The sequence below is a fragment of the Lemur catta genome, assembly GCF_020740605.2.
Source record: "Lemur catta isolate mLemCat1 chromosome 10 unlocalized genomic scaffold, mLemCat1.pri SUPER_10_unloc_8, whole genome shotgun sequence".
Classification (NCBI taxonomy): domain Eukaryota; kingdom Metazoa; phylum Chordata; class Mammalia; order Primates; family Lemuridae; genus Lemur; species Lemur catta.
This window is the reverse complement of record NW_025423739.1, coordinates 282,840-306,195: the sequence shown is the minus strand read 5'-3', so window position 1 is coordinate 306,195 and position 23,356 is coordinate 282,840. Positions and strand designations below refer to the sequence as shown.

At 45.5% G+C, this 23,356-nt stretch overlaps 1 pseudogene; it reads left to right on the top strand.

Moving 5' to 3' along the window:
* Positions 1 to 21,633: 21,633 nt before the first annotated feature.
* LOC123629155 lies at positions 21,634 to 23,156 on the top strand (annotated as a pseudogene).
* The last annotated feature ends 200 nt before the right edge of the window (positions 23,157 to 23,356 follow it).

The following is a 23,356-nucleotide window of genomic DNA, read 5'->3' as shown; positions in this document are numbered from 1 at the left end:
TTCAGAATCATTTGATTCATCAGCTAGGAATGGCGATTGCTTCTCCAGACCAATCGAAGGCTAGGCCAAAGGAACTCGATGTTTCCAAGAGGTGTGTGGCCCAACTTCTGAAAGAACCGCTAAGTGGAGAACTATTTGGTATTTTTCCGAAGCACTTTTCACCGTAATTGTCCTAAGGTTGGTCTCTGCATCCTTAAGCATACCAGAGTTTTCACAGACGAAACAGGCTGAGGCCCATTAATTTTGGCATTTCCAATAGTTGGTCCTAGAGACTACCAAGAAAGTCTTCTTTTAAGTATTATTCTGTTGTGGTTTCAGCATTATTTTCAGAACCCGAGCAGGGTTCTCACATTAGCATAAGAATCCTGCCTGGTAGTTGAGATTTCTGGGTGGGGTGTAAGTGCGGGGCTTCTGTCAGCCCTGCCTTTGATTTGTTTACCTCCAGAGCTGGAAAGTGCATAATTGCGTGAGATGGGAAAAGTGTGAATCGTGTTTCAGATTTCATACTGACATTTGAAATGATCAGTGTGTTGGTAATTATTTGCCATTTCCATGGCGTTTGGCACCATAATAGTCATGAGGTCGGTCTCTGCATCCTGAAGCCTATGATTCTTTTTGCAGAGAAACCTCTGCTGAGGCCCAGGTAACTTGCTATTTCCCATAGCTGGCACATTAGCCTTGGAAGATAGGATTGTTTTCAGTATTATTTCACCATTTTTTGACCACTGTTTCAAGAACGGGAGCCCTTTTCAACCGGTAGCGGAAGAATCCTTCTTTGGAGATGAGATATTTTTCTGGGGTGGCAAGTGCAGGGCCTCTGTCAGTCCTGGGTTTGTTGGACTAGCGCCAGACATGAGAAGTGCGCCTTTGTGGGACAGGTGAATAGTGCGGATCCTGTTTCAGTCTAAAGACTGAAACAGGATCCGCACTTTTCACCGTTCCTTTCAGAATCATTTGATTCATCAGCTAGGAATGGCGATTGCTTCTCCAGACCAATCGAAGGCTAGGCCAAAGTAACTCGATCTTTCCAAGAGGTGTGTGGCCCAACTTTTGAAAGAACTGCTAAGTGGAGAACTATTTGGTATTTTTCCGAAGCACTTTTCACCGTAATTGTCATAAGGTTGGTCTCTGCATCCTTAAGCATACGAGAGTTTTCACAGACGAAACAGGCTGAGGCCCATTAATCTTGGCATTTCCAATAGTTGGTCCTAGAGACTACCAAGAAAGTGTTTTTTTAGTATTATTCCGTTGTGGTTTCAGCATTATTTTCAGAACCCGAGCAGGGTTCTCGCATTAGCATAAGAATCCTGCCTGGTAGTTGAGATTTCTGGGTGGGGTGTAGGTGCAGGGCTTCTGTCAGCCCTGCCTTTGATTTGTTTACCTCCAGAATTGGAAAGTGCATATTTGCGTGAGATGGGAAAAGTGTGGATCGTGCTTCAGATTTCATCCAGACACTTTGAAATGACCAGTGTGTTGGTAATTATTTGCCATTTCCATGGCGTTTGGCACCGTAATAGTCATGAGGTCGGTCTCTGCATCCTGAAGCCTATGATGCTTTTTGCAGAGAAACCTCTGCTGAGGCCCAGGTAACTTGCTATTTCCCATAGCTGGCACATTAGCCTTGGAAGATAGGATTGTTTTCAGTATTATTTCACCATTTTTTGACCACTGTTTCAAGAACGGGAGCCCTTTTCAACCGGTAGCGGAAGAATCCTTCTTTGGAGATGAGATATTTTTTTGGGGTGGCAAGTGCAGGGCCTCTGTCAGTCCTGGGTTTGTTGGACTAGCGCCAGACATGAGAAGTGCGCCTTTGTGGGACAGGTGAATAGTGCGGATCCTGTTTCAGTCTACAGACTGAAACAGGATCCGCACTTTTCACCGTTCCTTTCAGAATCATTTGATTCATCAGCTAGGAATGGCGATTGCTTCTCCAGACCAATCGAAGGCTAGGCCAAAGTAACTCCATCGTTCCAAGAGGTGTGTGGCCCAACTTTTGAAAGAACCGCTAAGTGGAGAAATATTTGGTATTTTTCCTAAGCACTTTTCACCGTAATTGTCCTAAGGTTGGTCTCTGCATCCTTAAGCATACCAGAGTTTTCACAGACGAAACAGGCTGAGGCACAGTAATCTTGGCATTTCCAATGGTTGGTCCTAGAGACTACCAAGAAAGTGGTCTTTTAAGTATTATTCTGTTGTGGTTTCAGCATTATTTTCAGAACCCGAGCAGGGTTCTCGCATTAGCATAAGAATCCTGCCTGGTAGTTGAGATTTCATGGTGGGGTGTAAGTGCGGGGCTTCTGTCAGCCCTGCCTTTGATTTGTTTACCTCCAGAGTTGGAAAGTGCATATTTGCGTGAGGTGGGAAAAGTGTGGATCATGCTTCAGATTTCATCCTGACACTTTGAAATGACCAGTGTGTTGGTAATTATTTGCCATTTCCATGGCGTTTGGCACCGTAATAGTCATGAGGTCGGTCTCTGCATCCTGAAGCCTATGATGCCTTTTGCAGAGAAACCTCTGCTGAGGCCCAGGTAACTTGCTATTTCCCATAGCTGGCACAGGAGCCTTGGAAGATAGGATTGTTTTCAGTATTATTTCACCATTTTTTGACCACTGTTTCAAGAACGGGAGCCCTTTTCAACCGGTAGCGGAAGAATCCTTCTTAGGAGATGAGATATTTTTCTGGGGTGGCAAATGCAGGGCCTCTGTCAGTCCTGGGTTTGTTGGACTAGCGCCAGACATGAGAAGTGCGCCTTTGTGGGACAGGTGAATAGTGCGGATGCTGTTTCAGTCTAAAGACTGAAACAGGATCCGCACTTTTCACCGTTCCTTTCAGAATCATTTGATTCATCAGCTAGGAATGGCGATTGCTTCTCCAGACCAATCGAAGGCTAGGCCAAAATACCTCGATATTTCCAAGAGGTGTGTGGCCCAACTTTTGAAAGAACCGCTAAGTGGAGAACTATTTGGTATTTTTCCTAAGCACTTTTCACCGTAATTGTCCTAAGGTTGGTCTCTGCATCCTTAAGCATACGAGAGTTTTCACAGACGAAACAGGCTGAGGCCCATTAATCTTGGCATTTCCAATAGTTGGTGTTAGAGACTACCAAGAAAGTGTTCTTTTAAGTATTATTCTGTTGTGGTTTCAGCATTATTTTCAGAACCCGAGCAGGGTTCTCACATTAGCATAAGAATCCTGCCTGGTAGTTGAGATTTCTGGGTGGGGTGTAAGTGCGGGGCTTCTGTCAGCCCTCCCTTTGATTTGTTTACCTCCAGAGTTGGAAAGTGCATAATTGCGTGAGATGGGAAAAGTGTGAATCGTGTTTCAGATTTCATACTGACATTTGAAATGATCAGTGTGTTGGTAATTATTTGCCATTTCCATGGCGTTTGGCACCGTAATAGTCATGAGGTCGGTCTCTGCATCCTGAAGCCTATGATTCTTTTTGCAGAGAAACCTCTGCTGAGGCCCAGGTAACTTGCTATTTCCCATAGCTGGCACAGGAGCCTTGGAAGATAGGATTGTTTTCAGTATTATTTCACCATTTTTTGACCACTGTTTCAAGAACGGGAGCCCTTTTCAACCGTTAGCGGAAGAATCCTTCTTTGGAGATGAGATATTTTTCTGGGGTGGCAAGTGCAGGGCCTCTGTCAGTCCTGGGTTTGTTGGACTAGCGCCAGACATGAGAAGTGCGCCTTTGTGGGACAGGTGAATAGTGCGGATCCTGTTTCAGTCTACAGACTGAAACAGGATCCGCACTTTTCACCGTTCCTTTCAGAATCATTTGATTCATCAGCTAGGAATGGCGATTGCTTCTCCAGACCAATCGAAGGCTAGGCCAAAGTACCTCGATGTTTCCAAGAGGTGTGTGGCCCAACTTCTGAAAGAACCGCTAAGTGGAGAACTATTTGGTATTTTTCCGAAGCACTTTTCACCGTAATTGTCCTAAGGTTGGTCTCTGCATCCTTAAGCATACCAGAGTTTTCACAGACGAAACAGGCTGAGGCCCATTAATCTTGGCATTTCCAATAGTTGGTCCTAGAGACTACCAAGAAAGTGTTTTTTTAGTATTATTCCGTTGTGGTTTCAGCATTATTTTCAGAACCCGAGCAGGGTTCTCGCATTAGCATAAGAATCCTGCCTGGTAGTTGAGATTTCTGGGTGGGGTGTAGGTGCAGGGCTTCTGTCAGCCCTGCCTTTGATTTGTTTACCTCCAGAATTGGAAAGTGCATATTTGCGTGAGATGGGAAAAGTGTGGATCGTGCTTCAGATTTCATCCAGACACTTTGAAATGACCAGTGTGTTGGTAATTATTTGCCATTTCCATGGCGTTTGGCACCGTAATAGTCATGAGGTCGGTCTCTGCATCCTGAAGCCTATGATGCTTTTTGCAGAGAAACCTCTGCTGAGGCCCAGGTAACTTGCTATTTCCCATAGCTGGCACAGGAGCCTTGGAAGATAGGATTGTTTTCAGTATTATTTCACCATTTTTTGACCACTGTTTCAAGAACGGGAGCCCTTTTCAACCGGTAGCGGAAGAATCCTTCTTTGGAGATGAGATATTTTTCTGGGGTGGCAAGTGCAGGGCCTCTGTCAGTCCTGGGTTTGTTGGACTAGCGCCAGACATGAGAAGTGCGCCTTTGTGGGACAGGTGAATAGTGCGGATCCTGTTTCAGTCTAAAGACTGAAACAGGATCCGCACTTTTCACCGTTCCTTTCAGAATCATTTGATTCATCAGCTAGGAATGGCGATTGCTTCTCCAGACCAATCGAAGGCTAGGCCAAAGTAACTCGATCTTTCCAAGAGGTGTGTGGCCCAACTTTTGAAAGAACCGCTAAGTGGAGAACTATTTGGTATTTTTCCTAAGCACTTTTCACCGTAATTGTCCTAAGGTTGGTCTCTGCATCCTTAAGCATACCAGAGTTTTCACAGACGAAATAGGTTGAGGCCCAGTAATCTTGGCATTTCCAATAGTTTGTCCTAGAGACTGGCAAGAAAGTGTTCTTTTAAGTATTATTCCGTTGTGGTTTCAGCATTATTTTCAGAACCCGAGCAGGGTTCTCGCATTAGCATAAGAATCCTGCCTGGTAGTTGAGATTTCTGGGTGGGGTATAAGTTGGGGGATTCTGTCTGCCCTGCCTTTGATTTGTTTACCTCCAGAGTTGGAAAGTGCATAATTGCGTGAGATGGGAAAAGTGTGGATCGTGTTTCAGATTTCATACTGACATTTGAAATGACCAGTGTGTTGGTAATTATTTGCCATTTCCATGGCGTTTGGCACCGTAATAGTCATGAGGTCGGTCTGTGCATCCTGAAGCCTATGATGCTTTTTGCAGAGAAACCTCTGCTGAGGCCCAGGTAACTTGCTATTTCCCATAGCTGGCACAGGAGCCTTGGAAGATAGGATTGTTTTCAGTATTATTTCACCATTTTTTCACCACTGTTTCAAGAACGGGAGCCCTTTTCAACCGTTAGCGGAAGAATCCTTCTTTGGAGATGAGATATTTTTCTGGGGTGGCAAGTACAGGGCCTCTGTCAGGCCTGGGTTTGTTGGACTAGCGCCAGACATGAGAAGTGCACCTTTGTGGGACAGGTTAATAGTGCGGATCCTGTTTCAGTCTAAAGACTGAAACAGGATCCGCACTTTTCACCGTTCCTTTCAGAATCATTTGATTCATCAGCTAGGAATGGCGATTGCTTCTCTAGACCAATCGAAGGCTAGTCCAAAGGAACTCGATATTTCCAAGAGGTGTGGGGCCCAACTTTTGAAAGAACTGCTAAGTGGAGAACTATTTGGTATTTTTCCGAAGCACTTTTCACCGTAATTGTCATAAGGTTGGTCTCTGCATCCTTAAGCATACGAGAGTTTTCACAGACAAAACAGGCTGAGGCCCATTAATCTTGGCATTTCCAATAGTTGGTCCTAGAGAATACCAAGAAAGTGTTTTTTTAAGTATTATTCCGTTGTGGTTTCAGCATTATTTTCAGAACCCGAGCAGGGTTCTCGCATTAGCATAAGAATCCTGCCTGGTAGTTGAGATTTCTGGGTGGGGTGTAGGTGCGGGGCTTCTGTCAGCCCTGCCTTTGATTTGTTTACCTCCAGAATTGGAAAGTGCATATTTGCGTGAGATGGGAAAAGTGTGGATCGTGCTTCAGATTTCATCCAGACACTTTGAAATGACCAGTGTGTTGGTAATTCTTTGCCATTTCCATGGCGTTTGGCACCGTAATAGTCAAGAGGTCGGTCTCTGCATCCTGAAGCCTATGATGCTTTTTGCAGAGAAACCTCTGCTGAGGCCCAGGTAACTTGCTCTTTCCCATAGCTGGCACAGGAGCCTTGGAAGATAGGATTGTTTTCAGTATTATTTCACCATTTTTTCACCACTGTTTCAAGAACGGGAGCCCTTTTCAACCGTTAGCGGAAGAATCCTTCTTTGGAGATGAGATATTTTTCTGGGGTGGCAAGTGCAGGGCCTCTGTCAGTCCTGGGTTTGTTGGACTAGCGCCAGACATGAGAAGTTCGCCTTTGTGGGACAGGTGAATAGTGCGGATCCTGTTTCAGTCTAAAGACTGAAACAGGATCCGCACTTTTCACCGTTCCTTTCAGAATCATTTGATTCATCAGCTAGGAATGGCGATTGCTTCTCCAGACCAATCGAAGGCTAGGCCAAAGGAACTCGATGTTTCCAAGAGGTGTGTGGCCCAACTTCTGAAAGAACCGCTAAGTGGAGAACTATTTGGTATTTTTCCGAAGCACTTTTCACCGTAATTGTCCTAAGGTTGGTCTCTGCATCCTTAAGCATACCAGAGTTTTCACAGACGAAACAGGCTGAGGCCCATTAATTTTGGCATATCCAATAGTTGGTCCTAGAGACTACCAAGAAAGTCTTCTTTTAAGTATTATTCTGTTGTGGTTTCAGCATTATTTTCAGAACCCGAGCAGGGTTCTCACATTAGCATAAGAATCCTGCCTGGTAGTTGAGATTTCTGGGTGGGGTGTAAGTGCGGGGCTTCTGTCAGCCCTGCCTTTGATTTGTTTACCTCCAGAGCTGGAAAGTGCATAATTGCGTGAGATGGGAAAAGTGTGAATCGTGTTTCAGATTTCATACTGACATTTGAAATGATCAGTGTGTTGGTAATTATTTGCCATTTCCATGGCGTTTGGCACCATAATAGTCATGAGGTCGGTCTCTGCATCCTGAAGCCTATGATTCTTTTTGCAGAGAAACCTCTGCTGAGGCCCAGGTAACTTGCTATTTCCCATAGCTGGCACATTAGCCTTGGAAGATAGGATTGTTTTCAGTATTATTTCACCATTTTTTGACCACTGTTTCAAGAACGGGAGCCCTTTTCAACCGGTAGCGGAAGAATCCTTCTTTGGAGATGAGATATTTTTCTGGGGTGGCAAGTGCAGGGCCTCTGTCAGTCCTGGGTTTGTTGGACTAGCGCCAGACATGAGAAGTGCGCCTTTGTGGGACAGGTGAATAGTGCGGATCCTGTTTCAGTCTAAAGACTGAAACAGGATCCGCACTTTTCACCGTTCCTTTCAGAATCATTTGATTCATCAGCTAGGAATGGCGATTGCTTCTCCAGACCAATCGAAGGCTAGGCCAAAGTAACTCGATCTTTCCAAGAGGTGTGTGGCCCAACTTTTGAAAGAACTGCTAAGTGGAGAACTATTTGGTATTTTTCCGAAGCACTTTTCACCGTAATTGTCATAAGGTTGGTCTCTGCATCCTTAAGCATACGAGAGTTTTCACAGACGAAACAGGCTGAGGCCCATTAATCTTGGCATTTCCAATAGTTGGTCCTAGAGACTACCAAGAAAGTGTTTTTTTAGTATTATTCCGTTGTGGTTTCAGCATTATTTTCAGAACCCGAGCAGGGTTCTCGCATTAGCATAAGAATCCTGCCTGGTAGTTGAGATTTCTGGGTGGGGTGTAGGTGCAGGGCTTCTGTCAGCCCTGCCTTTGATTTGTTTACCTCCAGAATTGGAAAGTGCATATTTGCGTGAGATGGGAAAAGTGTGGATCGTGCTTCAGATTTCATCCAGACACTTTGAAATGACCAGTGTGTTGGTAATTATTTGCCATTTCCATGGCGTTTGGCACCGTAATAGTCATGAGGTCGGTCTCTGCATCCTGAAGCCTATGATGCTTTTTGCAGAGAAACCTCTGCTGAGGCCCAGGTAACTTGCTATTTCCCATAGCTGGCACATTAGCCTTGGAAGATAGGATTGTTTTCAGTATTATTTCACCATTTTTTGACCACTGTTTCAAGAACGGGAGCCCTTTTCAACCGGTAGCGGAAGAATCCTTCTTAGGAGATGAGATATTTTTCTGGGGTGGCAAATGCAGGGCCTCTGTCAGTCCTGGGTTTGTTGGACTAGCGCCAGACATGAGAAGTGCGCCTTTGTGGGACAGGTGAATAGTGCGGATGCTGTTTCAGTCTAAAGACTGAAACAGGATCCGCACTTTTCACCGTTCCTTTCAGAATCATTTGATTCATCAGCTAGGAATGGCGATTGCTTCTCCAGACCAATCGAAGGCTAGGCCAAAATACCTCGATATTTCCAAGAGGTGTGTGGCCCAACTTTTGAAAGAACCGCTAAGTGGAGAACTATTTGGTATTTTTCCTAAGCACTTTTCACCGTAATTGTCCTAAGGTTGGTCTCTGCATCCTTAAGCATACCAGAGTTTTCACAGACGAAACAGGCTGAGGCCCATTAATCTTGGCATTTCCAATAGTTGGTGTTAGAGACTACCAAGAAAGTGTTCTTTTAAGTATTATTCTGTTGTGGTTTCAGCATTATTTTCAGAACCCGAGCAGGGTTCTCACATTAGCATAAGAATCCTGCCTGGTAGTTGAGATTTCTGGGTGGGGTGTAAGTGCGGGGCTTCTGTCAGCCCTCCCTTTGATTTGTTTACCTCCAGAGTTGGAAAGTGCATAATTGCGTGAGATGGGAAAAGTGTGAATCGTGTTTCAGATTTCATACTGACATTTGAAATGATCAGTGTGTTGGTAATTATTTGCCATTTCCATGGCGTTTGGCACCGTAATAGTCATGAGGTCGGTCTCTGCATCCTGAAGCCTATGATTCTTTTTGCAGAGAAACCTCTGCTGAGGCCCAGGTAACTTGCTATTTCCCATAGCTGGCACAGGAGCCTTGGAAGATAGGATTGTTTTCAGTATTATTTCACCATTTTTTGACCACTGTTTCAAGAACGGGAGCCCTTTTCAACCGTTAGCGGAAGAATCCTTCTTTGGAGATGAGATATTTTTCTGGGGTGGCAAGTGCAGGGCCTCTGTCAGTCCTGGGTTTGTTGGACTAGCGCCAGACATGAGAAGTGCGCCTTTGTGGGACAGGTGAATAGTGCGGATCCTGTTTCAGTCTACAGACTGAAACAGGATCCGCACTTTTCACCGTTCCTTTCAGAATCATTTGATTCATCAGCTAGGAATGGCGATTGCTTCTCCAGACCAATCGAAGGCTAGGCCAAAGTAACTCGATCTTTCCAAGAGGTGTGTGGCCCAACTTTTGAAAGAACCGCTAAGTGGAGAACTATTTGGTATTTTCCCTAAGCACTTTTCACCGTAATTGTCCTAAGGTTGGTCTCTGCATCCTTAAGCATACCAGAGTTTTCACAGACGAAACAGGCTGAGGCCCAGTAATCTTGGCATTTCCAATAGTTTGTCCTAGAGACTTGCAAGAAAGTGTTCTTTTAAGTATTATTCCGTTGTGGTTTCAGCATTATTTTCAGAACCCGAGCAGGGTTCTCGCATTAGCATAAGAATCCTGCCTGGTAGTTGAGATTTCTGGGTGGGGTATAAGTTGGGGGATTCTGTCTGCCCTGCCTTTGATTTGTTTACCTCCAGAGTTGGAAAGTGCATAATTGCGTGAGATGGGAAAAGTGTGGATCGTGTTTCAGATTTCATACTGACATTTGAAATGACCAGTGTGTTGGTAATTATTTGCCATTTCCATGGCGTTTGGCACCGTAATAGTCATGAGGTCGGTCTGTGCATCCTGAAGCCTATGATGCTTTTTGCAGAGAAACCTCTGCTGAGGCCCAGGTAACTTGCTATTTCCCATAGCTGGCACAGGAGCCTTGGAAGATAGGATTGTTTTCAGTATTATTTCACCATTTTTTCACCACTGTTTCAAGAACGGGAGCCCTTTTCAACCGTTAGCGGAAGAATCCTTCTTTGGAGATGAGATGTTTTTCTGGGGTGGCAAGTGCAGGGCCTCTGTCAGTCCTGGGTTTGTTGGACTAGCGCCAGACATGAGAAATTCGCCTTTGTGGGACAGGTGAATAGTGCGGATCCTGTTTCAGTCTAAAGACTGAAACAGGATCCGCACTTTTCACCGTTCCTTTCAGAATCATTTGATTCATCAGCTAGGAATGGCGATTGCTTCTCCAGACCAATCGAAGGCTAGGCCAAAGTACCTCGATCTTTCCAAGAGGTGTGTGGCCCAACTTCTGAAAGAACCGCTAAGTGGAGAACTTTTTGGTATTTTTCCGAAGCACTTTTCACCGTAATTGTCCTAAGGTTGGTCTCTGCATCCTTAAGCATACCAGAGTTTTCACAGACGAAACAGGCTGAGGACCATTAATCTTGGCATTTCCAATAGTTGGTCCTAGAGACTACCAAGAAAGTCTTCTTTTAAGTATTATTCTGTTGTGGTTTCAGCATTATTTTCAGAACCCAAGCAGGGTTCTCACATTAGCATAAGAATCCTGCCTGGTAGTTGAGATTTCTGGGTGGGGTGTAAGTGCGGGGCTTCTGTCAGCCCTGCCTTTGATTTGTTTACCTCCAGAGTTGGAAAGTGCATAATTGCGTGAGATGGGAAAAGTGTGAATCGTGTTTCAGATTTCATACTGACATTTGAAATGATCAGTGTGTTGGTAATTATTTGCCATTTCCATGGCGTTTGGCACCGTAATATTCATGAGGTCGGTCTCTGCATCCTGAAGCCTATGATTCTTTTTGCAGAGAAACCTCTGCTGAGGCCCAGGTAACTTGCTATTTCCCATAGCTGGCACAGGAGCCTTGGAAGATAGGATTGTTTTCAGTATTATTTCACCATTTTTTGACCACTGTTTCAAGAACGGGAGCCCTTTTCAACCGTTAGCGGAAGAATCCTTCTTTGGAGATGAGAAATTTTTCTGGGGTGGCAAGTGCAGGGCCTCTGTCAATCCTGGGTTTGTTGGACTAGCGCCAGACATGAGAAGTGCGCCTTTGTGGGACAGGTGAATAGTGCGGATCCTGTTTCAGTCTACAGACTGAAACAGGATCCGCACTTTTCACCGTTCCTTTCAGAATCATTTGATTCATCAGCTAGGAATGGCGATTGCTTCTCCAGACCAATCGAAGGCTAGGCCAAAGTAACTCCATCGTTCCAAGAGGTGTGTGGCCCAACTTTTGAAAGAACCGCTAAGTGGAGAAATATTTGGTATTTTTCCTAAGCACTTTTCACCGTAATTGTCCTAAGGTTGGTCTCTGCATCCTTAAGCATACCAGAGTTTTCACAGACGAAACAGGCTGAGGCCCAGTAATCTTGGCATTTCCAATAGTTGGTCCTAGAGACTACCAAGAAAGTGTTCTTTTAAGTATTACTCTGTTGTGGTTTCAGCATTATTTTCAGAACCGGAGCAGGGTTCTCGCATTAGCATAAGAATCCTGCCTGGTAGTTGAGATTTCTGGGTGGGGTGTAAGTGCGGGGCTTCTGTCAGCCCTGCCTTTGATTTGTTTACCTCCAGAGTTGGAAAGTGCATATTTGCGTGAGGTGGGAAAAGTGTGGATCATGCTTCAGATTTCATCCTGACACTTTGAAATGACCAGTGTGTTGGTAATTATTTGCCATTTCCATGGCGTTTGGCACCGTAATAGTCATGAGGTCGGTCTCTGCATCCTGAAGCCTATGATGCCTTTTGCAGAGAAACCTCTGCTGAGGCCCAGGTAACTTGCTATTTCCCATAGCTGGCACAGGAGCCTTGGAAGATAGGATTGTTTTCAGTATTATTTCACCATTTTTTGACCACTGTTTCAAGAACGGGAGCCCTTTTCAACCGGTAGCGGAAGAATCCTTCTTTGGAGATGAGATATTTTTCTAGGGTGGCAAGTGCAGGGCCTCTGTCAGTCCTGGGTTTGTTGGACTAGCGCCAGACATGAGAAGTGCGCCTTTGTGGGACAGGTGAAGAGTGCGGATCCTGTTTCAGTCTAAAGACTGAAACAGGATCCGCACTTTTCACCGTTCCTTTCAGAATCATTTGATTCATCAGCTAGGAATGGCGATTGCTTCTCCAGACCAATCGAAGGCTAGGCCAAAGTACCTCGATCTTTGCAAGAGGTGTGTGGCCCAACTTTTGAAAGAACCGCTAAGTGGAGAACTATTTGGTTTTTTTCCTAAGCACTTTTCACCGTAATTGTCCTAAGGTTGGTCTCTGCATCCTTAAGCATACCAGAGTTTTCACAGACGAAACAGGCTGAGGCCCATTAATCTTGGCATTTCCAATAGTTGGTCCTAGAGACTACCAAGAAAGTGTTTTTTTAAGTATTATTCCGTTGTGGTTTCAGCATTATTTTCAGAACCCGAGCACGGTTCTCGCATTAGCATAAGAATCCTGCCTGGTAGTTGAGATTTCTGGGTGGGGTGTAGGTGCGGGGCTTCTGTCAGCCGTGCCTTTGATTTGTTTACCTCCAGAATTGGAAAGTGCATATTTGCGTGAGATGGGAAAAGTGTGGATCGTGCTTCAGATTTCATCCAGACACTTTGAAATGACCAGTGTGTTGGTAATTATTTGCCATTTCCATGGCGTTAGGCACCGTAATAGTCATGAGGTCGGTCTCTGCATCCTGAAGCCTATGATGGTTTTTGCAGAGAAACCTCTGCTGAGGCCCAGGTAACTTGCTATTTCCCATAGCTGGCACAGGAGCCTTGGAAGATAGGATTGTTTTCAGTATTATTTCACCATTTTTTCACCACTGTTTCAAGAACGGGAGCCCTTTTCAACCGTTAGCGGAAGAATCCTTCTTTGGAGATGAGATATTTTTCTGGGGTGGCAAGTGCAGGGCCTCTGTCAGTCCTGGGTTTGTTGGACTAGCGCCAGACATGAGAAGTGCGCCTTTGTGGGACAGGTGAATAGTGCGGATCCTGTTTCAGTCTAAAGACTGAAACAGGATCCGCACTTTTCACCGTTCCTTTCAGAATCATTTGATTCATCAGCTAGGAATGGCGATTGCTTCTCCAGACCAATCGAAGGCTAGGCCAAAGTACCTCGATCTTTCCAAGAGGTGTGTGGCCCAACTTTTGAAAGAACCGCTAAGTAGAGAACTATTTGGTATTTTTCCGAAGCACTTTTCACCGTAATTGTCCTAAGGTTGGTCTCTGCATCCTTAAGCATACCAGAGTTTTCACAGACGAAACAGGCTGAGGCCCATTAATCTTGGCATTTCCAATAGTTGGTCCTAGAGACTACCAAGAAAGTGTTCTTTTAAGTATTATTCTGTTGTGGTTTCAGCATTATTTTCAGAAACCGAGCAGGGTTCTCGCATTAGCATAAGAATCCTGCCTGGTAGTTGAGATTTCTGGGTGGGGTGTAAGTGCGGGGCTTCTGTCAGCCCTGCCTTTGATTTGTTTACCTCCAGAGTTGGAAAGTGCATATTTGCGTGAGGTAGGAAAAGTGTGGATCATGCTTCAGATTTCATCCTGACACTTTGAAATGACCAGTGTGTTGGTAATTATTTGCCATTTCCATGGCGTTAGGCACCGTAATAGTCATGAGGTCGGTCTCTGCATCCTGAAGCCTATGATGCTTTTTGCAGAGAAACCTCTGCTGAGGCCCAGGTAACTTGCTATTTCCCATAGCTGGCACAGGAGCCTTGGAAGATAGGATTGTTTTCAGTATTATTTCACCATTTTTTGACCACTGTTTCAAGAACGGGAGCCCTTTTCAACCGGTAGCGGAAGAATCCTTCTTTGGAGATGAGATATTTTTCTGGGGTGGCAAGTGCAGGGCATCTGTCAGTCCTGGGTTTGTTGTACTAGCGCCAGACATGAGAAGTGCACCTTTGTGGGACACGTGATTAGTGCGGATCCTGTTTCAGTCTAAAGACTGAAACAGGATCCGCACTTTTCACCGTTCCTTTCAGAATCATTTGATTCATCAGCTAGGAATGGCGATTGCTTCTCCAGACCAATCGAAGGCTAGGCCAAAGTACCTCGATCTTTCCAAGAGGTGTGTGGCCCAAGTTTTGAAAGAACCGCTAAGTGGAGAACTATTTGGTTTTATTCCGAAGCACTTTTCACCGTAATTGTCCTAAGGTTGGTCTCTGCATCCTTAAGCATAGGAGAGTTTTCACAGACGAAACAGGCTGAGGCCCAGTAATCTTGGCATTTCCAATAGTTTGTCCTAGAGACTAGCAAGAAAGTGTTCTTTTAAGTTTTATTCCGTTGTGGTTTCAGCATTATTTTCAGAACCCGAGCAGGGTTCTCACATTAGCATAAGATTCCTCCTTGGTAGTTCAGATTTCTGGGGGGGGTATAAGTTTGGGGATTCTGTCAGCCCTGCGTTTGATTTGTTTACCTCCAGAGTTGGAAAGTGCATAATTGCGTGAGATGGGAAAAGTGTGGATTGTGTATCAGATTTCATACTGACATTTGAAATGATCAGTGTGTTGGTAATTATTTGCCATTTCCATGGCGTTTGGCACCGTAATAGTCATGAGGTCGGTCTCTGCATCCTGAAGCCTATGATGCTTTTTGCAGAGAAACCTCTGCTGAGGCCCAGGTAACTTGCTATTTCCCATAGCTGGCACAGGAGCCTTGGAAGATAGGATTGTTTGCAGTATTATTTCACCATTTTTTGACCACTGTTTCAAGAACGGGAGCCCTTTTCAACCGTTAGCGGGAGAATCCTTCTTTGGAGATGAGATATTTTTCTGGGGTGGCAAGTGCAGGGCCTCTGTCAGTCCTGGGTTTGTTGGACTAGCGCCAGACATGAGAAGTGCGCCTTTGTGGGACAGGTGAATAGTGCGGATCCTGTTTCAGTCTAAAGACTGAAACAGGATCCGCACTTTTCACCGTTCCTTTCAGAATCATTTGATTCATCAGCTAGGAATGGCGATTGCTTCTCCAGACCAATCGAAGGCTAGGCCAAAGTACCTGGAACTTTCCAAGAGGTGTGTGGCCCAACTTTTGAAAGAACCGCTAAGTGGAGAACTATTTGGTATTTTTCCTAAGCACTTTTCACCGTAATTGTCCTAAGGTTGGTCTCTGCATCACTAAGCATACCAGTGTCTTCACAGACGAAACAGGCTGAGGCCCAGTAATCTTGGCATTTCCAATAGTTGGTCTTAGAGACTACCAAGAAAGTGTTCTTTTAAGTATTATTCCTTTGTGGTTTCAGCATTATTTTCAGAACCCGAGCAGGGTTCTCGTATTAGCATAAGAATCCTGCCTGGTAGTTGAGATTTCATGGTGGGGTGTAACTTCGGGGCTTCTGTGAGCCCTGCCTTTGATTTGTTTACCTCCAGAGTTGGAAAGTGCATATTTGCGTGAGATTGGAAAAGTGTGGATCGTGCTTCAGATTTCATCCAGACACTTTGAAATGACCAGTGTGTTGGTAATTATTTGCCATTTCCATGGCGTTTGGCCCCGTAATAGTCATGAGGTCGGTCTCTGCATCCTGAAGCCTATGATGCTTTTTGCAGAGAAACCTCTGCTGAGGCCCAGGTAACTTGCTCTTTCCCATAGCTGGCACAGGAGCCTTGGAAGGTAGGATTGTTTTCAGTATTTTTTCACCATTTTTTCACCACTGTTTCAAGAACCGGAGCCCTTTTCAACCGTTAGCGTAAGAATCCTTCTTTGGAGATGAGATATTTTTCTGGGGTGGCAAGTGCAGGGCCTCTGTCAGTCCTGGGTTTGTTGGACTAGCGCCAGACATGAGAAGTGCGCCTTTGTGGGACAGGTGAATAGTGCGGATCCTGTTTCAGTCTAAAGACTGAAACAGGATCCGCACTTTTCACCGTTCCTTTCAGAATCATTTGATTCATCAGCTAGGAATGGCGATTGCTTCTCCAGACCAATCGAAGGCTAGGCCAAAGTACCTCGATCATTCCAAGAGGTGTGTGGCCCAACTTTTGAAAGAACCGCTAAGTGGAGAACTATTTGGTATTTTTCCTAAGCACTTTTCACCGTAATTGTCCTAAGGTTGGTCTCTGCATCCTTAAGCATACGAGAGTTTTCACAGACGAAACAGGCTGAGACCCAGTAATCTTGGCATTTCCAATAGTTGGTCCTAGAGACTACCAAGAAAGTGTTCTTTTAAGTATTATTCCATTGTGGTTTCAGCATTATTTTCAGTACCCGAGCGGGGTTCTCGCATTAGCATAAGAATCCTGCCTGGTAGTTGAGATTTCATTGTGGGGTGTAAGTGCGGGGCTTCTGTCAGCCCTGCCTTTGATTTGTTTACCTCCAGAGTTGGAAAGTTCATATTTGCGTGAGATGGGAAAAGTGTGGATCGTGCTTCAGATTTCATCCTGACACTTTGAAATGACCAGTGTGTTGGTAATTATTTGCCATTTCCATGGCGTTTGGCACCGTAATAGTCATGAGGTCGGTCTGTGCATCCTGAAGCCTATGATGCTTTTTGCAGAGAAACCTCTGCTGAGGCCCAGGTAACTTGCTATTTCCCATAGCTGGCACAGGAGCCTTGGAAGATAGGATTGTTTTCAGTATTATTTCACCATTTTTTCACCACTGTTTCAAGAACGGGAGCCCTTTTCAACCGTTAGTGGAAGAATCCTTCTTTGGAGATGAGATATTTTTCTGGGGTGGCAAGTGCAGGGCCTTTGTCAGTCCTGGGTTTGTTGGACTAGCGCCAGACATGAGAAGTGCGCCTTTGTGGGACAGGTGAATAGTGCGGATCCTGTTTCAGTCTAAAGACTGAAACAGGATCCGCACTTTTCACAGTTCCTTTCAGAATAATTTGATTCATCAGCTAGGAATGGCGATTGCTTCTCCAGACCATTCGAAGGCTAGGCCAAAGTAACTCGATCTTTCCAAGAGGTGTGTGGCCCAACTTTTGAAAGAACTGTTAAGTGGAGAATTATTTGGTATTTTTCCGAAGCACTTTTCACCGTAATTGATATAAGGTTGGTCTCTGCATCCTTAAGCATACCACAGTATTCACAGACGAAACAGGCTGAGGCCCAGTAATCTTGGCATTTCCAATAGTTGGTCTAGAGACTACCAAGAAAGTGTTTTTTTAAGTATTATTCCTTTGTGGTTTCAGCATTATTTTCAGAACCCGAGCAGGGTTCTCGCATTAGCATAAGAATCCTGCCTGGTAGTTGAGATTTCTGGGTGGGGTGTAAGTGCGGGGCTTCTGCCGGCCCTGCCTTTGATTTGTTTACCTCCAGAGTTGGAAAGTGCATATTGCGTGAGATGGGAAAAGTGTGGATCGTGCTTCAGATTTCATCCAGACACTTTGAAATGACCAGTGTGTTGGTAATTATTTGCCATTTCCATGGCGTTTGGCACCGTAATAGTCATGAGGTCGGTCTCTGCATCCTGAAGCCTATGATGCTTTTTGCAGAGAAACCTCTGCTGAGGCCCAGGTAACTTGCTATTTCCCATAGCTGGCACAGGAGCCTTGGAAGATAGGATTGTTTGCAGTATTATTTCACCATTTTTTGACCACTGTTTCAAGAACGGGAGCCCTTTTCAACCGTTAGCGGGAGAATCCTTCTTTGGAGATGAGATATTTTTCTGGGGTGGCAAGTGCAGGGCCTCTGTCAGTCCTGGGTTTGTTGGACTAGCGCCAGACATGAGAAGTGCGCCTTTGTGGGACAGGTGAATAGTGCGGATCCTGTTTCAGTCTAAAGACTGAAACAGGATCCGCACTTTTCACCGTTCCTTTCAGAATCATTTGATTCATCAGCTAGGAATGGCGATTGCTTCTCCAGACCAATCGAAGGCTAGGCCAAAGTACCTGGAACTTTCCAAGAGGTGTGTGGCCCAACTTTTGAAAGAACCGCTAAGTGGAGAACTATTTGGTATTTTTCCTAAGCACTTTTCACCGTAATTGTCCTAAGGTTGGTCTCTGCATCACTAAGCATACCAGTGTCTTCACAGACGAAACAGGCTGAGGCCCAGTAATCTTGGCATTTCCAATAGTTGGTCTTAGAGACTACCAAGAAAGTGTTCTTTTAAGTATTATTCCTTTGTGGTTTCAGCATTATTTTCAGAACCCGAGCAGGGTTCTCGTATTAGCATAAGAATCCTGCCTGGTAGTTGAGATTTCATGGTGGGGTGTAACTTCGGGGCTTCTGTGAGCCCTGCCTTTGATTTGTTTACCTCCAGAGTTGGAAAGTGCATATTTGCGTGAGATTGGAAAAGTGTGGATCGTGCTTCAGATTTCATCCAGACACTTTGAAATGACCAGTGTGTTGGTAATTATTTGCCATTTCCATGGCGTTTGGCCCCGTAATAGTCATGAGGTCGGTCTCTGCATCCTGAAGCCTATGATGCTTTTTGCAGAGAAACCTCTGCTGAGGCCCAGGTAACTTGCTCTTTCCCATAGCTGGCACAGGAGCCTTGGAAGGTAGGATTGTTTTCAGTATTTTTTCACCATTTTTTCACCACTGTTTCAAGAACCGGAGCCCTTTTCAACCGTTAGCGTAAGAATCCTTCTTTGGAGATGAGATATTTTTCTGGGGTGGCAAGTGCAGGGCCTCTGTCAGTCCTGGGTTTGTTGGACTAGCGCCAGACATGAGAAGTGCGCCTTTGTGGGACAGGTGAATAGTGCGGATCCTGTTTCAGTCTAAAGACTGAAACAGGATCCGCACTTTTCACCGTTCCTTTCAGAATCATTTGATTCATCAGCTAGGAATGGCGATTGCTTCTCCAGACCAATCGAAGGCTAGGCCAAAGTACCTCGATCTTTCCAAGAGGTGTGTGGCCCAACTTTTGAAAGAACCGCTAAGTGGAGAACTATTTGGTATTTTTCCTAAGCACTTTTCACCGTAATTGTCCTAAGGTTGGTCTCTGCATCCTTAAGCATACGAGAGTTTTCACAGACGAAACAGGCTGAGACCCAGTAATCTTGGCATTTCCAATAGTTGGTCCTAGAGACTACCAAGAAAGTGTTCTTTTAAGTATTATTCCATTGTGGTTTCAGCATTATTTTCAGTACCCGAGCGGGGTTCTCGCATTAGCATAAGAATCCTGCCTGGTAGTTGAGATTTCATGGTGGGGTGTAAGTGCGGGGCTTCTGTCAGCCCTGCCTTTGATTTGTTTACCTCCAGAGTTGGAAAGTTCATATTTGCGTGAGATGGGAAAAGTGTGGATCGTGCTTCAGATTTCATCCTGACACTTTGAAACGACCAGTGTGTTGGTAATTATTTGCCATTTCCATGGCGTTTGGCACCGTAATAGTCATGAGGTCGGTCTCTGCATCCTGAAGCCTATGATGCTTTTTGCAGAGAAACCTCTGCTGAGGCCCAGGTAACTTGCTATTTCCCATAGCTGGCACAGGAGCCTTGGAAGATAGGATTGTTTTCAGTATTATTTCACCATTTTTTCACCACTGTTTCAAGAACGGGAGCCCTTTTCAACGGTTAGCGGAAGAATCCTTCCTTGGAGATGAGATATTTTTCTGGGGTGGCAAGTGCAGGGCCTCTGTCAGTCCTGGGTTTGTTGGACTAGCGCCAGACATGAGAAGTGCGCCGTGTGGGACAGGTGAATAGTGCGGATCCTGTTTCAGTCTAAAGACTGAAACAGGATCCGCACTTTTCACCGTTCCTTTCAGAATCATTTGATTCATCAGCTAGGAATGGCGATTGCTTCTCCAGACCAATCGAAGGCTAGGCCAAAGTAACTCGATCTTTCCAAGAGGTGTGTGGCCCAACTTTTGAAAGAACTGCTAAGTGGAGAACTATTTGGTATTTTTCCGAAGCACTTTTCACCGTAATTGTAATAAGGTTGGTCTCTGCATCCTTAAGCATACGAAATTTTCACAGACGAAACAGGCTGAGGCCCAGTAATCTTGGCATTTCCAATAGTTGGTCCTAGAGACTACCAAGAAAGTGTTTTTTTAAGTATTATTCCACTTTGGTTTCACCATTGTTTTCAGAACCATAGCAGGTTTCTCGCATTAGCATTAGAATCCTGCCTGGTAGTTGAGATTTCTGGGTGGGGTGTAAGTGTGGGGCTTCTGTCAGCCCTGCATTTGATTTGTTTACCTCCAGAGTTGGTAAGTGCATATTTGCGTGAGATGGGAAAAGTTGGATCGTGCTTCGGATTTCATCCTGACACTTTTGAAATCACCAGTGTGTTGGTAATTATTTGCCATTTCCATAGCGTTTTGCACCGTAAGAGTCCTGAGGTCGGTCTTTAAATCCTGAAGCCTATGATGCTTTTCGCAGGGAAACCTCTGCTGAGGCCCAGGTAACTTGCTGTTTCCCATAGCTGGCACAGGAGCCTTGGAAGAAAGGATTCTTTTCAGTATTATTTCACCATCCTTTCACCACTGTTTCAAGAAGGGGAGGCCTTGTCAACCGTTAGCGTAAGAATCCTTCTTTGGAGATGAGATATTTTTCTGGGGTGGCAAGTGCAGGGCCCCTGTCAGTCCTGGGTTTGTCGGACTAGCACCAGACATGAGAAGTGCGACATTGTGGGACAGGTGAATAGTGCGGATCCTATTTCAGTCTAAAGACTGAAACAGGATCCGCACTTTTCACCATTCCTTTCAGAATCATTTGATTCATCAGCTAGGAATGGCAATTGCTTCTCCAGACCAATCGAAGGCTAGGCCAAAGTAACTCGATCTTTCCAAGAGTTGTGTGGCACAATTTTTGAAACAACCGCTAGGCGGAGAACTATTTGGCTTTTTTCCATAGCACTTTTCACCATAATCGTCATAAGGTTAGTCTCTGCACCCTTAAGCATACGAGAGTTTTCACAGACGAAAGCAGGCTGAGGCCTGGTAAACTTGGCATTTCCAATAGTTGGACTTAGAGACTACAAAGAAAGTGTTCTTTTAAGTATTATTCCACTGTGGTTTCACCAGTGTTTTCACAACCCGAGCTAGGTTCTCGTATTAGCATGAGAATCCTGCCTGGTAGTTGAGATTTCTGGGTGGGGTGTAATTGGGGGTTTCTGTCAGCCCTGCCTTTGATTTATTTACCTCCAGAGTTGGAAAGTGCATATTTGGGTGAGATGGGAAAAGTGTGGATCGTGCTTCAGATTTCATCCTGACACTTTTGAAATCACCAGTATGTTCGTAATTATGTGCCATTTCCATAGCGTTTTTTACTGTAATAGTGATAAGGTTAGTCTCTGCATCCCGAAGCCTATGATGCCTTTCGGTAGAGAAAACTCTACTGAGTCCCAGGTAACTTGGTATTTCTCAGAGCTGACACCGGAGCCTTGGAAAATGGGATTGTTTTCAGTATTATTTCACCATCCTTTCACCACTGTTTCAAGAATGGGAGTACTTTTCAAGCGTTACCGTAAGAATCCTTCTTTGGAGATGAGATATTTTTCTGGGTGGCAAGTGCAGGGCCTCTGTGACTCCTGGGTTTGTTGGACTAGCGCCAGACATGAGAAGTGCGCCTTTTTGTGAGAGGCCGGCTCCTTTCTCATCAGAGAGAGTAAACCAGCAAAGGTGCCTTCTTCCTGTCTGTGAAGGATGTCACCGCCCAGGGGGAAATAGTCAAGCACTATAAGATCCGCTCCCTGGAGGAAGGGGGCTGCTACATCTCCCTCCGGGTCACCTTCCCCTCGCTCCAGGCCCTGGTGCAGCACTACTGCAAGAAAGGGGATGGTTTGTGCCAGAGGCTGACCGTGCCCTGCGTCAGCCTTGCTCCTCATAACCCCTGGGCCCAGGACAAGTGGGAGATCCCCCGGCAGTCTCTCAGGCTGGTCAGGAAACTCGGATCAGGGCAGTTTGGCGAAGTCTGGATGGGCTACTACAGAAACAATGTGAAGGTGGCCATCAAGACCTTGAATGAGGGAAGGATGTCTCCGGAAGCCTTCCTGGGTCAGGCGAACCTGATGAAGGCTCTGTAGCACGAGAGGCTGGTCTGGCTCTACACCATGGTCCCCAAGGAGCCCATCTATATTGTCACCGAGTATGTGGCCAGAGGGTGCCTGCTGGATTTCCTGAAGACAGACTACGGTGGCAGACTGTCCCTCCCGAGACTGATCGACATGTCAGCCCAGATCACCGAAGGGATGGCGTACATCGAGCACATGAATTCTATCCACCGCTACCTATGGGCGGCCAACATCCTGGTGTCTGAGACCTTGTGTTGCAAAATCGCTGACTTCGGTTTGGCCAGGATCATCGACAGTGAATACACTGCCCAGGAGGGTGAGCAGAGCCCCACAACTGCAGGGGAGACCTTGGGCCTTACCTCCCCGACTCCCCAAAGCCTCTTGACATTACATGGTACGGCCCCATGTGCAAAGACCTGAGAGCACTGTGGTTTCTACAATTCTAGACCAGCATTTCCCTAACTGTGTTCAGCAGAGTAGTAATGCCCCCAGACCTCCCACTGAGGAATGGCTTTAGGATAAGGTCAGTTTGGAGAAACTGCAGTTCATCACCCTTCCTGCCTTGGAGATTCCCAATGCACAGCAGCATAAAGGCACTGAGAAGTCCTGCAGCCAAGCAACAATTCACATTCACCTCACCTGGTGTCTCCTGAACTAGTTTCAGCCCCCAATACTATTTCCACCTGGGTCCTATTAATCTCCCACAGAACTAGGCTTTCACAGAGCACACTTTGGGAAACACAGCTCAAACGTGTGAGCAGCAAACCTTACACCTGAATTAGGGTCTGCACAGAGCTCTCAGTTTTCTCTGCTAATATAACTGAGGTACAAGTTGACTTCACAAGAGGATCCGAGGGGTCAAATACATTTGCCTGTGAGCCAGTGAGATTCGCCGAGCATATGAATCAGCCATGCAAAAGGGTAGATGCGGCTGGTTCCCTGGGGAACTTCAGGCTAGCTGGGCCACTGAGAGAGCCGGTCAAGGGGAGGGAGTGCCACTCGAGCCCTGTGCTCTCCTGGGAACGCCGACCAGGCCCACCGCTTTCACAGGGCCTCATGGGGAATCAGGATGCAAGTCCATCTTCATCGTGATTCTAGGCGGTCCAGGAATACAAAAAAAAAAAAAAAAAAGACTGAAAAAGGATCCAAACTTTTCATCGTTCCTTTCAGAATCATTTGATTCATCAGCTAGGAATGGCGATTCCTTCTCCAGACCAATCGAAGGCTAGGCCAAAGTAACTCCATCTTTCCAAGAGGTATGCGGCACAACTTTTGAAATAACTGCTAGGTTG